Source organism: Leopardus geoffroyi, chromosome D4 (assembly GCF_018350155.1).
Source record: "Leopardus geoffroyi isolate Oge1 chromosome D4, O.geoffroyi_Oge1_pat1.0, whole genome shotgun sequence".
Classification (NCBI taxonomy): domain Eukaryota; kingdom Metazoa; phylum Chordata; class Mammalia; order Carnivora; family Felidae; genus Leopardus; species Leopardus geoffroyi.
In genome coordinates, this window is record NC_059342.1 from 2,028,940 (window position 1) to 2,045,965 (window position 17,026).

Below are 17,026 nucleotides of genomic sequence, written 5' to 3' on the forward strand. Positions count from 1 at the left end.
CTTTTCAGACCAATAAGCACTTCAGTAAAGAAACTCAAAACTTTACAAAGGAGAAAAAAATTAATGTGTAGGGCCCCATAAGCACCACATTTCTAATAAAGTCCACTGGCCTTATATCAACCAGGGCAGAGCTGAACGCCACAAGGGAAGTTTGTGTAGAGGTGTGTTTTGGAGGTTCAGAACAGAGAACGTGGATCTTCCCAATTCCAAGCAACTGTGGTGCTGCTTCTATTCCATTTGGGAACAAAAAGTCCAATCACCTTTTTTAAAATGGTGGAAACATGGGAAACAATTTTTTCTTCTATTAAATCCCCCAAATCTTTGGGAGGCTCTGGCCTATGGTTGGTCTAGCTGAGCACAAAATGGAGGGTCTTTTGTAGGAAGATTCTGGTTTCCTTCGCAAGCCACTATTTACTCACTCTTGGGTCTCCTGATGGGATAGGGTTTGCAATCAGCACTGCCCCCTCTCTGGGTCCCTGGCTCCATTCCAGAAGGAATCAGACTGAAGTGTGCTGAGAACTCTCAGAAGAAATGGTCCAGATAGAGAAAAGGTGGCACAAACGGTCACAGGACTCCAGGATATTGGAGGCCAAGCACATGACTCACATTTATTCTGTCCATAGGACAATTATTTGTCACCCTTGAAACTGGTCATAATAACATCTACCATATTTAGGTTTTTTGTTTAAGAAATAAGTGAGACAACATGTAGAATGTTCAAGGTATAGAGGGAAATCAACAAATATTAGAAACCTCCCATTGCTAACTTTAGCTCTTCTATAACAAATTGTAAAGTAAAAACTTTAGGGGTTTTTCCCCTTTCATAAAACATCAGGTTCCCTGGAATAGGACACACTGTGCTAACGTATATACCCACTCCCCAACACAGAAATTCTAGAAAATCATACAGTTTTGATACAAAACTTATGTTGAAAAATGGAAATCATCAAATAAAACATGAACAAAAATCCAAAATCAAAACATTGGAGCTGACCTTACAACATTTTCTTAGACCAAAATATGATAAAATTACAAATAATAAAAAACCTCTTGGAAAACAAAATTCTATTAATTAACACATCAGAAATGAAATCATAGTGTAAATCTAATAATGTTTGTAACTGAGTAACACTAAACCCAATATATATCATAGAGAACTAAAATGTTAAAGGGATATAAATAGCCAAGATGACATCATTAGACACTAATATTTGGAGGAAATGAGCATTTCCCTCAGAAAGTCAGAAAAATAACAGGTAAATGCTCAAGGAAAAAAAAAACATAGAAAACATGAAAGATAATAGTAGAAACTAAATGAAACAAAACAAAAAAAACTTCAGCGTATTAGGATTCTCCAGAGTAACGGAACCAATAGATTTATGTGTGTTTTTTAAGGAATTGGCTCATATGATTCACGGGTAGCAGTTCTGAATCTGTAGGACAAGCCAGGAGGCTGAAAACTCAGTGAGAGGTATGCTTGGGGGCACAAATGAACAACAACAACAGAAACAGAGATAGACTCAGATATAGAAAACAAACTCATGATTCCCAGAGGGGAACACAAGCAAAAACAAACAAAGATGATGCTTAGGACATAACTTACCTGGGAAACCTTGGTTTTTGCTGTTATGGCCTTGAAATCACTGGATGAGGCTCAGCCACACTTTCAAAGAGTAATCTCTACTTAAAGTCAACTGATGGTAGATGTTAATTACCATCCACAAAATGCCTTCACACAAATACCTAGATTTGTGTTTGATTAAATAACTAGGTACTACAGTGTAGCCAAGTTAACACATAGAACTATCTATCACAGCCCACCCCTTGTCAACTCAACACCTATATACATCTCCTTAAACCATACTTAATCTCCAAATAAAAACAACAACAAAGTCATTCTGCCTAACATGATACAACTTTGCAGGGAAGTGGTAGTTCCTTTTTGGTTATATGGAGTTCATTGGTCATGTGGCTGAATCTGGTATTTACACCTACCTTATTCCCCTACCCATTCCGTATTTTCTTTGCCAAATGAAGTGACCCAAACTTTCATTTTTGAATGGGCCATTAGTTCTAGCTGAGTTATAATTTTCCATGGACTTTAATCACAGGATGAATGACATCTTTATGTCTTGAATCACACCTTTATGTCTTAGGGTATCTCCTCTGTTCTGGACCCTTTCTTCCTTAACTCTATTGTGTAGTAGCAGCCCAATTTCTCCTTAATAATCAGGATCAATCACCCCACCCAGTATGGTGTCCTCCTTTTTTGCCTATTGAGAGGCATGAGGATCTGAAAGTAGCAATTTCCAGGTCAGTAGAATTACTGCTGTCTCCTAGTAGAAGCAAAATTTTTGACAAATCTCTATGGCTAATAGTGAGCAGAACTACTTTCACTTCCACCCCTTGATTCCTGGACCAGTGAATCCTGGCTGTGGGAGAAACATCATATATACTGAAGGCAGATTTACAGCATATATAGCTTCTGGGAGTACACTGTACTGACCCTGCAAAGTATTGCCATCTAGCCTGGCACTATAAATGAGTTTTTAAGAGGCCAATTAATTGTTCTATCAAGGCAACTGCTTCAGGATGGTGGGGAAATGGTAAGACCAGTGAATTCCATGTGTTAGCCCATTCACTCTTCATTTGCTGTGAAGTGAGTTCCCTGACCAGAAGCAATGCTGTATGGAATAGCATGATGGTAGATAAAACATTCTGTAAATCCACAGATGATAGTTTTGGCAAAAGCAGTGCATGCAGGGAATGCAAAACCATATCTAATAGACTAAGTGTCTATTCCACTAGGAACAAAGCACTGATCCTTCCGTGATGGGAGACAAACTGTACAGTGTTCTGGTTTCCACAGGACTATGTTATTGTTTTGTTTGAGTAATTCTATGGACTGTCAAGGAACTGAAACCTACTTCTCATGAATAAGGCACTATGCCTAGTCTTTTTTTTTTTTTTAATATAATTCACATTTGAAAATTTTAACGTTTATTTATTTTTGACACAGAGAGAGACAGAGCATGAACAGGGAAGGAGCAGAGAGAGAGGGAGACACAGAATCTGAAACAGGCTCCAGGCTCTGAGCTGTCAGCACAGAGCCCGATGCGGGGCTCGAACTCACGGACTGTGAGATCATGACCTGAGCTGAAGTCAGACGCTTAACCGACCAAGCCACCCAGGCGCCCCGGCACTATGCCTAGTCTTTATGATAAGGAAGGTTGTTTGACAGGACAAGAGTGGAGAGGAGACCTTGCCAGTATACTATATGAGGTCCTGATGGCTTCAAATGTCAAGGCAGCACAGAATATTGAATTTAATAAAAAAAAAAAAAAACAACTTATGGCCCCAATTTCCCCAAGTCTAGGGAAGGAAATGGACATCCATTTCCAGGAAACTTAACAGACTCAAGTAAGAGGAATCCAAAGAAGTCCACAGCAAGAAGCATTATAATCAAATTGTCAAAAGCCAAAAACAAAGAATTTCAAAAGCAACAAGAAGAAAGCAACCTTTCATGTACAGGACCTCCCATAAAATTTGAGATTTCTCAGTAGAAACCTTGCAGTCCAGAAGGTAGTGGGCAATATAGTCAAAGCACTAAAAGAAAAAAACTGCCAACTAAGAACACTGTATGTAGCAAAATTATCCTTTATTTTTTTTTTAACATTTTTATTTATTATTGAGAGATAAAGACAGAGCATGAGCAGGGGAGAGGCAGAGAGAGGAGAAGACACCAAATCTGAAGCAGGCTCCAGGCTCAGAGCTGTCAGCACAGAGCCCAAAACGGGGCTCGAACTCACAAACTGCGAGATCATGACCTGAGCTGAAGTCGGACGCTCAACCGACTGAGCCACCCAGGCACCCCGCAAAACTATCCTTTAAAAGCAAAGGAGAGATCAGGATTTTCCCAGATAAACAGAAGCTGAAGTTGTTCATCACCACTAGCCTTCCTTACAAGATATGCTAAAGTGAATTCTTTAAGGTGAAATGAAAGCATGCTAAACAGCAACAGGAGAGCAAATAAAAGTATTGTACTCACTGGTCAAGGTAAATATGTAGAAAAATATGGACTACTGAAATACTGTAATAATGATGAGAAAATCACTTAATTCTAGTATAGAAGTAATAGACATATAAAAATATATAAATATGTTAAGAGATTCACAATATAAAAGGTGTAAACTTTGATGTCAATAACACTATGTAGGAAGAGAAGTAAATGTATATACATATTTTGCATACAACTGAAGTTCTGTTATCAGCTTAAAGAAAAGGAATCAAAGTATGTTGACTACAAAAAGTGAAACACAAAGGAAGACAGCAAGAGAGAAAAAGAGGGACAAAGGAGTTACAAGACAGAAAAACAATTAGCCAATTAGCAAAACAGCAATCCTAAGTTCTTCCTAACCAATAATTAACTAAAATGTAAATGGATTTGAAGTCCCAAGTCAAAAGAGCAGCTGAATGGATAAGACAAAACACAAGACCCAATTACATGCTGTCTACAATAAATTCACTTTAGATTTAAGAGGCACACTCAGGCTCAAAGTGAAGAGATGGAAAAAGTATTCCATGATGAAGGCAACCAAAAGATAAGCAGGGTAGGAATACTTAAATCAGACAAAATAGAATTTAAGTCAAAAACTGTCACAAATGACAAAAAAGGACATTGTATAACCATAAATGAATCAATTCTCCAGGAACATATAACCAATTATAAACCTAAGTTCACCTAACATCAGAGTACATAAATGCACAAAGAAATTATGATGTAACAGAAGGGAAACAACAGCAACATAGCAATAGTAAGGGACTTCAATACTCTCAACAATGGATAGAACATCTAGACAGAAAACCAACAAACAGCTTGCAAGTGCGAGTGAAAACACTCCAATAAATCACTTGATCTTAGCCAAAAAGCTGAGAAACACTAAGACTCCAATAAATCAAACAGGAATGAAAGAGTAGACATTAAAACAGATTCCACAGAAATAAAAAGGATTATAAGGGACTATTATGAACAATTATATGCCAATATGCCAAGAAACTGGATAACCTAGAAGGAACAGATAAATTCCTAGAAACATACAACCTACAAACACTAAATAAAAAATAGGAAACGTCAGCAGACCTATAACCAATAAAGAGATTGAATTAGTAATCGCAATCATCTCAACAAAGAAAACCCCAGGACCAGATGTCTTCACAGATGAATTCTACCAAACAATTGAAGAATTAACAACAATCCTTTTCAAGCTTTCTTAGGCCATTGGCACTGCTATAACAAAATAGCACTGACTTAGTCACTTATAAATGAAGGAAATTTATTGCTCAAAGTTCTGGAGGCTGAACATCTGAGATCATGGTGTCAGCATAGTTGAATGAGGGCCCTCTCTCTGGTTCAAAGCTAGTTCCTTTTCATCGTGTTCTCACATTGAAGGAGCTACAGATATGTCTGGAGTCTTTTTTTCTCTAAAGGCACTAATCCCATTCATGATGGCTCTGCCCTCATAACTCAAGCATCTTAAGGCCCCACCTACTAATTCCATCAGATTGGCCATTAAGTTTCAATATGTGAATGGGGTGTGGCAGGGAACACATGTAGACCATAGCAAACTCCTGCAAAATATTAAACGCAGGGAAGTCTTCCAAACTAATTTTATGAGGCTAGCATGACATTGATATCAAAAGTAGACAAAGATGGGGCGCCTGGGTGGCGCAGTCGGTTAAGCGTCCGACTTCAGCCAGGTCACGATCTCGCGGTCCGTGAGTTCGAGCCCCGCGTCGGGCTCTGGGCTGATGGCTCAGAGCCTGGAGCCTGTTTCCGATTCTGTGTCTCCCTCTCTCTCTGCCCCTCCCCCGTTCATGCTCTGTCTCTCTCTGTCCCAAAAATAAATAAACGTTGGAAAAAAAAAAATTAAAAAAAAAAAAAGTAGACAAAGACACTACAAGAAAAAAATTACAGGCCAATACCCCTAATGTATACAGATATAAAAAAAACCTCAATGAAACACTAGCAAGCTGCACATTAAATGGTTGTTGAAAGGACTATATGCCATGACTAAGTGTTTATCCCAGGGATGCAAGGATAGTTCAACATATATAAATCAATCAGTGTGTTACACACACCACATTAACAGAATGAAAGAACAAAAAAACATACAATTGTCTCAACAGATGCAGAAAAAGGACTTTAAAAAATTCAACATCCTTCCATGACAAGAACTGTCAACAAGACAGAAATAGAAGAAAATTAATTCAATATAATAAAGGCCATATATGAAAAGCCCACAGCTAACCATACTCAGTGGTGAAAAACTAAAATCTTTGTAATCTTTAAGATCAGGAAGAAGGTAAAATGCCCACTCTTGCCACTTTTATTCAACATGATTCTGGAAGTCTCAGCCAGATAAATTAAAATAAAAAGCACCCAAATCAGGAAGAAGTGAAATTATCTGTTTGTAGAATCTGCAAACTCTTAGAAACAATAAAGTTGAAGGACACAAAATCAACATACAAAAAACAATTGTTTCCATACACTAACAATGAAATATAGGAAAGGAAAATTAAGAAAAGAATCCCATTTACAACAGCATCAAAAAGAACAAAAAAGTACTTAAGGTTAAATTTAACCAAAGAGGTGAAAGCTTTATAAACTAGAAAGTATAAAAAATCTAATGAAAGGAATTAAAGACAACACTGATACATGGAAATACATGCTGTTTTCATGGACAACAGGACTTAATATTGTTAAGATGTCCACACTAGCCAGGGCAATTTACAGATCCAATGCAACCTTACCAAAATACGAACTTTTTTTTTTTTTTTTTTACAGAAGTAAAACATATGATCCTAAAATTCATATGGAACCACAAAGGACCCCAAAGGGCGAACACAATCTTTAGAAAAATAAAGCACAAGACATCAAAATCCCTGATTTCAAAATATATTACAATGCTACAGCAATTAAAACATACAGTACTGGCTAAAAGACAGACATAGGCCAACGTAACAGAATAGAGAACCCAGAAAGAAACCCATGCATATACAATAAACAGATCTTTAACAAAGGTGCCAAGAACATACAATTGGAAAGGCATAGTCTCCTTAATAAATGGTGTTGGAAAAACTGTATATTCACGTACAAAAGAACAAAGTTGAACCCTAATTTTACACATACACAAAAATCAACTCTAAATGGACTAAAGACTTGAAAAACATTAAGATCTGAAACTGTAAAACTACTAGAAGAAAACACAAGTAAAGTTTCATAACATCAGTCTTGGCAGTGAATTCTTGAATATGAAACCTAAAGCAGAGTAACAAAAGCAAAAATAGACAAATGTGATTACATCAAAATAAAAAAAGATTCTGCACAGCAAAAGAAACAACATAATGAAAAGGCAAACTGACAGACTGGGAGAAAATATTTGCAAATAGTCTATCTGGGTAAGGGATTAATATCCAAAATATAGAAGAAACTACCACAACTCTCAATAGCAAAAAGTCAAATACCCCAATTTAGAAACGGGCAAAGGATTTTAATAGATATTTCTCCAAAGAAGACATACAAATGGCTAAGAGGTATATGAAACTGTGGTGCAACATCACTAATCAACAGGAAACTGCAAATCAAAACCACAATAGGATCATTTCGTCCCTGTTAGGATGGCCATTATTTTTTTAAAAAGTTCAAAGACAAGTCTTGACTTGAATGTGGACAAACTGGAACACCTGTGCACTGTTGGTGAAAATGTAAAGTGGTTCTGCCAATACAGAAAACAGCATGGAAGCCGCTCAAAAAATTAAAAATGGAACTATCATATGATCCAGCAATCCTACTTGTGCGTATTTATCCAAAAGAATTAAAATCAAGACAGCAAAGTGATATTTGCACTTCTATGTTCATTGCAGCATTATTCACAATAGCCTAAATGTGGAAGCAATCTAAACATCCACTGATGAATAAACGAAGAAAAAGTACATATACAATGGAATACCATTCAGCTTAAAAAATAAGCAAATCCTGCTATAATGACAAAAAAAATATGACAAAATAAGTCAGTTACAGGACAAATACTTTACAATTCTACTTACATGAAGTACACAAACCAGTGAGGCTTACAGATGAAGGAAGCAGAATGTTCTTTGATTGAGTCTGGAGGTAGGAAGATATATACAGACATATTGTTACTGCTCAACAAGCATGATGTTTTAGTTATGCAAGATGAAAAAGTCCTAAAAATATGTACAAATTGTACTTTTAGTTAAGAATATTGTGATGTATACTTAGAAATATATTAACTGGATAGAGTTTATATCATGTGCCCTTACCACAATTTAAACTAAAGTTAAAGGATCCCAATTCAGTGGCTACAGTTCCCACTGTAATTTCTGACCTACAGAGAAGAATGACCATGATGCTCTCCAAGGATTCTCGGGACGTGCTCACAGATTTCTTTCTTAACAGCTGTAGTGAAAGTTGGGCCCTCTGGTCCCTCCTGGGGTGAGACCATGATAAATCCTGACATCCTCCCTAAACAATCTCCCTAAATCTATGAATACTTTACAGTATATCAAGAAAGCTCTGGCATTTCAACCTCATTTAGCACAGGCCACCTTTTGTTCCATGTTGCATCCAACCAACCAACCAACCAACCAAATTGCTAGAGCCCTGTCTATCCACTCAATAACTGAGTTTAAAATCTCTTAGCGGGCCTTTACCAATACATTAGGCCTGATACAACGTTATGTTCCTTCTACCATTATCCTACACCATTAATAAAATTTCCAACATACTCCTAAACTTATGTCTGTATATACTGAAACACCCATACAGTTTTTTGGAGTGTAGTATCCCCCTCCTCTGAGTCACATTTTTGACCTCACCCTGTGGCCTGCTGAAACTGAAGTCTAATTCAAGTCTATAAACAAGGACAGTGGTGGGGGTGAATTGTGAAAAAAATCAGCAGTATCTTGTGAGATAACTTCCTTAGAGAAAGACATTACAGTTTATTCATGCAAAACAGGATTAATCTCAGATGGTGACAGAATGGCTATTTCTACTAGCAGAAAAGAGTCAGTGTAATGTAGGGGTTCAATGCCTCTAGCTTCATCAGAATCTTTCTGTATATTCTCACTCCAATTTTCAGGGATCCATTCCTCCTCAATAAATGTCCACATTTTAACAGAACACACCATACAAAGTGAGAAACTCACCCTGCACAGTAATTCAGAATGAGACTCTGGGTTTTGTTTTCAGAAATGTCAGCTCTTTGGCTACAGGAGATAAATATTTCTTTTAGGGCAGAGATAGATAATTTCAGGTCACTTATGTGTAGTTCTAACTGGGAATTTAAAGCTTTGACTTCATGGTTTTATTTCCTTCCCTTTCTCCAGCACCAGAGCAACCACTAAATTTCATTTTATTTTCCAGTTTAACAAAAGGTCAATCTGAACTGGTTTCTGGGGTTCTGGAATTGATAACCTAACATGAATGGACTCAACTATTCTGTTTTTAGTCATTTTAAAAAGGCACAAACAGGGCACCTGTGGAGCTCAGTCGGTTGAGTGTCCAACTCGGTTTTGGCTTCAGTTGTGATCCCAGGGTTATGGAATCAAGCCCCTTGTTGGGCTCTGCACTGACCATGCAGCCTGCTTGAGATTTTCTCTCCCAGTCTCTCTGCCCCTCCCCTGCTCATGCTATAAATACATAAATGAATGAACAAATGAATGAAAAGGCACTATCAGTCTGTGGCATGATGTGGAAATACGTATATTCAAAATATCACCACTGGATATTCTCAGTGAAATACTTATAGAAAGCAAAATTCAGGGTGACCAGGTGTTCAATACACTTTTGTCAAAGGTTTGAATCTTAAATGTTGTCTGAAAATTTTAAAAATACAAATTTTAGAAAGCATTCAGAAAACAACAGTATGAAGTTCTAGGCCTTGTATCCCCATGCAAACATCAAGTTACTAAAGGACACAGTAAAAACAGCTTTGTGGGAGCCCTAGAAACGATTCAGAGATGTGCAGCAACCAAGTGAACCAAATGAACACCCATGTATCTCTCAACAGTAAACAAAATGTGGTATATACACAGTGGAATATTATTCATCCTTAAAAGAGGAGGAAATTTTGCCATTTGTGGCAACATGGATGAAACTGGAGGACGTTATGATAAACGAAATATGCCAGTCACACAGGAATACTATGTGATTCCACTTACATAAGGTATTTAACTAAAATAGTTAAATTCAGAGAAACAGACCATACAATAGTGGAAATAAAGTTTCTGTTACAATACATGAATAAGCTCTACAGATTTCCTACACAACATGATGTATACAGTTAAAAGTATGTATTATGAACTTCAAAAAATTTTAGAGGCTAGATCTCATGTTAAGTGTTCTTAACACCAAACAGACACACAAGTATACTTTAGGAGCTATTGTATAGGGCTATTACTTTGACTCAAGTGATGATACCATGTTTGCAGGTCCAAATGAATCAAACTGTATATATAAAGCTAATATTTTTTAATGGAAAGGAGTGACATAAGCAAGATGACAAATAAGGAATCTCCAGGCGCTTGTTCCCATAGAAAACATCAAGTAGATAACGATTGAGTAAAACAGCTTTGTGGGAGCTCCAGAGATCAATGATCTGAAGCAACCAAGTGAACACCCAATCAAGAGAGAGCCACACTCAAGAGGACAGGAAATTTCACATTATTTTTGCTCACTCTTGTCCTAGCTCATTCTGGTGAGATATGGTGCAGTAGGGTGATGCCAACAAATACTGTTTCACCCTTGGCAGAAAAGAGTGCTGCTTGACTGCAATGTTTGACTTGTCAGAGGCTGTCTGAGACACTAATTTGTGTCTCACATGACTTGGAGCTGAGATAGAAACGACACGATATGTTAGCAGATTAGTGGCTGTGAAAGCAGTGATGGATGCCATGGCACATGAAAACTTTATAACTTAAGATTTGCACACACCTGGAGGTCAGAGATTAGTGATAGATACAACATCTAGGGCTCAAGAATCCAGCAGAGATTCTTAGGGAAATTAAGACTTTTAGAACCAGCTGTGGATGCAGAATAATTGAGAAGGAAAGAATATACGCAGGCTGAGGGAAGACACATCCTCGGAAGGAAGCTGAGAAGAACTCAAGTCTTTACGCTAGATGATAGTGAAGGTTTTCCTCTGTATACGTATCTATCTAGTCTGTAAAAACTAGGTGAGGTGGCTGGTTTTCAAATATCCAGGTTTTAACAATGCTCACAAAACTAGAAAGAAAGAAGAAAATGAAGCCCAAATAAACACAATAAATCTCATTCCTAAAGAAATACAGGCTTTGGACTGACTAGAGGAACACTTTAAAACAACTACCTTAAATATGCTCAAGGAACAGGAGAACACAAATAATGAACTAAAGAAAACCAGTAAGATAATAAATGCGCAAAATGAGAATATCAACAAAAAGACTTTATGAAAAAGAACTAACCAGAAGCCTAGAACTAAAAATTGTAACTAAATTGAAAATTTCATAAAAGGGGTTAAAACACAGATTTGAACAGGCAGAGGAAAGCATCAACAAACTTGAAGACAGTGATGTGAAGTGATCAATTCTCAGAGTAAAAAGGAAAAAAGAATAGAGAAATGTAAACAGAATCTAAGGGAATTATGGTTATCCATCTTACAAACTAATATATGTATTATGTGAGTCCAGAAAGAATAAAAAGAGTAAAAGAAAGAGCCAGAGAGCTTATCTGAAAAAAACAAAAACTTCCCTAGGTTTACATAGATATAAAAATACAAGTTAAACAAAGCCCAAATAAGATAAAGTCAGAGACCCACGTTGAGACACATTATGATCAAACTGATATTTCACCTTAAGAAAGTAGAATAAACTAAACTCAAAACTAGTATATGACAATAATAAACACAGATAAAGAATATGCACAGATATAAAGAACAGAAAAGCAGACAATGAAACCAAGAGTTGCCTTTTTCAAAAAATCAATAGGTATATATCACCAAGATGGTGACATAAGAAGCTTCTGAATCTTCTATAGATGAACTGAATATACAACTACACAAAGGTTAATTCCTTCAAAGAGAAACCCATAAATTAGTTGAGTAACTCCTACATACTAGGTGACAAAGAAAATACCCACATCAAATTGGATAGGAAAGGCTGTGACACACTCTTACCATAACCCTACCTTGGCCTATTGCTTTTTAATCAGTAGGGAACCCCCAACTCCTATTTCTCCCTGGGGAGACAAGGGTTTAGACCACATGTCTAGTGCCCCAACTTTTGAGAATGCCACCTGAGGGACATAGATCTATCTAAATTACCTGGCACTGAGAGCCGGTGGGTCTTGGATTCACAAGTTCCACTGAAATATAGCAAACAGGGAAGCAGCTGTTGCCAGGTACGTGAACACTCCCCCTAGCTATCCCTTTGGGCTCAGCACAGAGAGAGCAGACAAAAATCTCTATCTCCCAAGTTTTCACTGAAGAAGACTGCCCTGCACACATTCCCAGTTGCTGCCTGAATATTCAGCTTCTAATCAGCGTGAATTTTAGAGCTGACTGTGATCTTCTCTGGAGCCCAGAAGAGCCAGGGGGCTCTTCTCCTGCCCTCTTTTTCCAGCTTGCTGAAACAATATAACTTTATGATAACTTAAGATTTGCACACACCTGGAGGTCAGAGATTAGTGATAGATACAACATCTAGGGCTCAAGAATCCAGCAGAGATTCTTAGGGAAATTAAGACTTTTAGAACCAGCTGTGGATGCAGAATAATTGAGAAGGAAAGAATATACGCAGGCTGAGGGAAGACACATCCTCGGAAGGAAGCTGAGAAGAACTCAAGTCTTTACGCTAGATGATAGTGAAGGTTTTCCTCTGTATACGTATCTATCTAGTCTGTAAAAACTAGGTGAGGTGGCTGGTTTTCAAATATCCAGGTTTTAACAATGCTCACAAAACTAGAAAGAAAGAAGAAAATGAAGCCCAAATAAACACAATAAATCTCATTCCTAAAGAAATACGACCTAAAGGTAAGACAGGAAGCCATCAAAACCCTTGAGGAGAAAGCAGTCAAAAATCTCTTTGACCCTGGCCGCAGCAACTTCTTACTCAACACGTCTCTGGAGGCGAGGGAAACAAAAGCAAAAATGAACTACTGGGACCTCATCAAAATAAAAAGCTTCTGCACAGCAAAGGAAACGATCAGCAAAACTAAACGGCAGCTAATGGAATGGGAGAAGATATATGCAAATTACATCTCAGATAAAGGGTTAGTTTTCAAAATGTATAAAGAATTTATAAAGAACTCAACACCCAAAAAACAAATAATGCAGTGAAGAAATGGGCAGAAGACACGAACACTTTTCCAAAGAAGACATCCAGATTGCTAACAGACACATGAAAAGATGCTCAACATCACTCATAATTGGGGAAATACAAATCAAAATCACAATGAGATACCACCACACACCTGTCAGATGGCTAAAATTAACAACTCAGGAAACCACCAATATTGGTGAGGACACAGAAAAAGGGGAACACTTTTCCCTGTTGGTAAGAATGCAAACCGGTGCAGCCACTCTGGAAAACAGTATGGAGGTTTCTCAAAAAATTAAAAATAGAACTATCCTACAATCCAGAAATTGCGGTATTAGGTATTTACCCAAAGGGTACAAAAATGCTGATTCAAAGGGGCACATGCACCCACAATGTTTATAACAGCACTATCAACAATAGCCAAATTATGGGAAGAGCCCCAATGTCTATCAACTGATGAACGGATAAAGAAAATGTGGTGTATATGTACATATACATACATACCTACATACATATACGTACACATATACGCACAATGGAATACTACTTGGCAATCAAAGAGAATGAAACCTTCCATTTCCAATAATGTGGATGGAACTAGAGTGTATTATGCTAAGCAAAATAAGTCAGGCAGAGAAAGACAAATATCTATGATTTCACTCCTATGTGGACTTTAAGAAACACAACAGATGAACATAGGGGAAGGGAAGGAAAAACAAGATAAAAACGGGGCGGGGGTGGGGGGAGACAAACCATAAGAGACTCTAAATACAGAGAACAGACTGAAGGTTGTTGAAGGGGAGGTGGAGGATGAGCTAAATGGGTGATGGGTATTAAGGAAGGCACTTGTTTGTGATGATCACAGGGTGTCATACACAAGTGAGGGATCACTGGATTCTATTCCTGATACCGAGCCTACATTGTATGCCAATACTTGAATTTAAATAAATAAACGAGAAAAGGAAAAAAAAAACAGGAATCTGAAGAGTGCCTGGGGCACACAGTGGGGAGGTTATGTGCTCATTTGAGAGCACATCTCAGAGAGGCAGCATTCATGGAACATTCTGGGCACAAAGGAACTGGCCAGAGCCATTTCCCTCCTCTACCCCTTAGCAAAAGCACAGGGCAAACTGTAGGAACCAGTGCAGTATCAGCACTCACAACCTAACTTGTTTACACCAAGTCCCACCCCCACACCCTCTGATAGAACCACTCTTCCCAGTCAACAGCCTCATTCCCAGCTTGGCAGGCCCCCTCCTCGTGAAGACCTGCCCAAACCCCTGCTCACATGTATCTCCCAATCAGGAGGTTTGCAGGGTCTTGGTTCCCATGGCAGTGGCAACAGGTCTCATTCCACAAGCAGACCAGGGAGCACCCAGTTAAAACTCGCCACATTCAAGCCAGGAACCAAACGCTGCCCACAGCAGGCAAAGAGAGCTCTGCAAGTCACTGGCCCAAAGAATAAAGCAGCCCGTACTCAACAGCATAGCGCAAACAGCATACCTTAGAGGCACTCCCGGAAGCACCAGGTCCTCGGGAACAGGTGACGCTATACCGCAGGGCACTACAGCACCTCTTCTTCATAAGGCCATTCCCCTCAAGAACAGGAGACTCAGCTGACTTGCCTAACAAACAGAAACAGGCACAGAGACATAAGCAAAATGAGGAGACAGAGGAATTTATCCCAAATGAAGCAACAGGACAAGGCCACAGCTGAAGACCTAAGCAAAACAAATATAAGTAACATGCCTGATGGGAGTATTTAAAGCAGTGATCATAAGGATACTTACTGGGCTTGAGAAAAGAGTGGAAGACATGAGTGAGACCCTTAACACAGAGATAAGGAGTAACAGATAAATTGTTCAATAAACAAATGAGAAACACACTTAATAGAATGAATGGCAGGCTGGAAGAAGCAGGGGAACATAATGACCTAGAAGACAGAGTAACAAAAAGTAATCAAACTGAACAAAAGGGAGGAAAAAAGACTTATGCAAAACAAGAAGGCACTCAGGGAACTCAGTGACTCCATCAAGCATAGCAATATTCACATTATAGGCATCCTAGAAGAAAGTAAGGGGACAGAAAATGTATTTGAAGAAATAAAGCTGAAAACTTCCCTAATCTGGGAAAGGAAACATATCCAGATGCAGGAGGCACAGGGAACCCCCAACAAAATCAACAAAAGCAGATTCGCTCCAAGATATATAATTGTCAAAATATAGTGATAAAAACAGATATTTTAAAAACAGCCAGACAAAAGTAGACAGTAACAAACAAGAGAACCCTCATAAGGCTATTAGGGGATTTTTCAACAGAAACTTTCCAAGCAAGAAGGGAGTCGCATGATATACTCAACGTGTGAATGGGAAAAAATTGTAGCCAAGAATACTCTATCCAGTAAGGCTATCATTCAGAACAGAAGGGCAGAGTTTCCCAGCCAAACAAAAACTAAAGGAGTTCATGACCACTAAACCAGCCCTTCAAGAAATATTAAAGGGAACTCTGAGTAGAAAGCAAACAACAAAAATGACAGTATGGAGTCAGGAAAACACAAAGGAAGTAAAAATAAGTATTTCTGTAAAAAAATTAGTGACATTTAAAAAAAATTTTAATGCTTATTTATTTTTGAGAGAGAGAATGAGAGGGACAGGGGCAGAGAGAGACGGAGTCACAGAATCTGAAGGAGAGAGAGAGAGAAAGAGAGAGAGACAGAACGAGTGGGGTAGGGGCACAGAGAGGAGTCACAGAATCCGAAGGAGGCTCCAGGCTCCAAACCGCCAGCGCAGAGCCCAATGCAGGGTTCGAACTCATGAGCTGCGAGATCATGACCTGAGCCGAAGTCAGATGCCCAATCGACTAAGCCACCCAAGAGTCCCTAAAAAATCAGTCAGTGCATTTTAACAATATTTTTCTTCCAATCCATGAGCACAGAATGTCTTTCCATTTTTTGTGTCATCTTCAATTTATTTCATCAGTGTTTTATAGTTTTCACAGTACAGGTGAAAGTACAGGTCTTTCACCTCTTTGGTAAGATTTACTCCTAGGTATCTTATTAGTTTGGCTACAACTGTAAATGGGACTGTTTTCTTAATTTCTCTTTCTGATGCTTCACTGTTGGTCATTGCAAGGAGTATGGCCGGAGTCGCAAAAGATGAGTCTGCAAACAAAGTGCGGTTAAGTGAAGGTCCTCATACTCAAGTCGGAATGAGGCCCTGACTCCACAGTGAAGCTTCTTTTTATTAGGATAATCGATAAGGACTACGTGCATAAAGTCAGCTAAGCAAGTGTGTTAATCAATGTAATGGTTTCGTTTTTCAAGGTTGAATTTCGAGTTAACTGGTTTCTATAACACTAGGAAGTGTCAGCTGTGAAGGAGGATCTGGCCCTGGACAATGTTAATGGCTTTAGGTGTTCCTTACTAGTCGCAGCCGTGTTCAGCTGTGTAAACATGTCCTAAGGCCTTGCACCTTCTCCAGCCCTTCCCTTTTGAAGTCTTTTCCTTTGATGCTTCTCTCCTGCATCTCCCACAGTTGGTGTATAGACATGCAACAGATTTTTGCACGTTTATTTTGTATCCTGCAAATTTACTGAATTCATTTATCAGCTGTAGCAGTTTTTCAGTGGAGTCTTTAGGATTTTCTGTATGCAG

The 17,026-nt window shown here is 38.4% G+C and overlaps 1 long non-coding RNA gene across 1 annotated transcript in view; it reads right to left on the minus strand.

The window, feature by feature from the left end:
• LOC123593769 overlaps positions 1–15,190 on the minus strand; it is a 67,085-nt gene extending 51,895 nt beyond the window's left edge. The window contains exon 1 of the long non-coding RNA XR_006710492.1: positions 14,878–15,190. This is a non-coding gene — a long non-coding RNA (uncharacterized LOC123593769). The remainder of the gene's footprint in view (positions 1–14,877) is intronic.
• Between the last annotated feature and the right edge of the window lie 1,836 nt (positions 15,191–17,026).